Source organism: Dipodomys ordii, unplaced genomic scaffold (genome assembly GCF_000151885.1).
Source record: "Dipodomys ordii isolate 6190 unplaced genomic scaffold, Dord_2.0 Scaffold1068, whole genome shotgun sequence".
Classification (NCBI taxonomy): Eukaryota; Metazoa; Chordata; class Mammalia; order Rodentia; family Heteromyidae; genus Dipodomys; species Dipodomys ordii.
Genome location: NW_012268284.1, coordinates 85 through 1,271, shown reverse-complemented (window position 1 = coordinate 1,271; position 1,187 = coordinate 85). Strand labels below are relative to the sequence as shown.

At 55.3% G+C, this 1,187-nt stretch overlaps 1 pseudogene; it reads right to left on the bottom strand.

Annotated features, from left to right (window-relative positions):
- Positions 1-851, bottom strand: part of LOC106001943 — a 5,117-nt pseudogene extending 4,266 nt beyond the window's left edge.
- Positions 852-1,187: the final 336 nt, after the last annotated feature.

The window sequence follows — 1,187 nt, the reverse complement described above, 5'->3', positions numbered from 1 at the left end:
GGGGCCCGCCTGGGATGGCTTCGAACCGTCATCTTCACATCTCAGCCTCCTGAGCCAGCTAGGATTTTGTGAGCCATTAGCATCCCGTGCCTAACCCGACCGTGAACAGCTAAAAGGTCAGCTGAGCTACTGGGGCCGCACTGTGAGTGCTCAGAAACCACACATGCTTGCAGGCAACCCGAGAGGACCATGCTACGTCTAGAATATTCTCAGACGCCAGGTGCAGGTGGCTCACACCTGTAAGCCTAGTTACTCAGCAAGCTGAGATCTGAGGATGGTGGTTGGAAGCCAGCCAGTACAGGAAAATCCGAGAAACTCTTATCTCCAAGGAAGCACCGGAAGTGGCGCTGTGGCTCGAGTGGTAGAGCGCCAGCCTTGAGCAGAAGAGCTCAGGGACAGCGCCCAGGCCCTGAGTTCAGGCCCCACGACCACCACCAACAACAAATACTCAGACTGCAGAAAGTTGTAGTGATATTTGCCACTAGGTTGTTTTCTAGGGTCATCTCCCCTCAGTCCTGACAGCCACATGATATGGCCAGCTGTCTCCTAGGGGCAGTATCCACCCCGCAACACACACACACATACTCCCCATAAAACTACTAGCCTGCATTTGCTGTTTTCCCCCTGAAACTCATCAGAGAACCCCCATTACCCCATAGAAGGGACTTTCAGGAAGGGTCAGGAACTAGGAAACCCCCAAGTCCACCCCCCACCAATCCCTCAGGAGGGTGGGAGGACAGCTGGTCCCAGCGCGGGGAGACCCTCTGAGTACTCACGGCTTTCCACCAGGGATGCTGGGCAGAGAGGAGGAGAGGGACGACCCCCGGAGATGTGGGTGCGACTCAAATACCATCTGCTGAAAAGGACCAAAAAAGTTCTCTCCCAGCCACCCGTGTGCTGTTCCCTCCCGTCTCCTCCCAGGCTCACTGGTCCTGACCCCCCCCCACACACACACACATTCATCAGAAGACCGGATCTGTGTCAGGACGCAGAGGCAAGAGCAGAGGTTTGCACTGCAGGGAACCCAGAGGATCTAACCAGCACGTCTAGAATTCCAGGCTTGCTACAGACCAGGGGTTTGCAAAGCACCACAACAAATCCAGCCTCCCACTCCTGCTTTTTGGAAATAACTTCCCAGGGACTAGGCCTTTTGCTTTTTGTTGTTGTTGGTGGTGGTGGTCATGGGG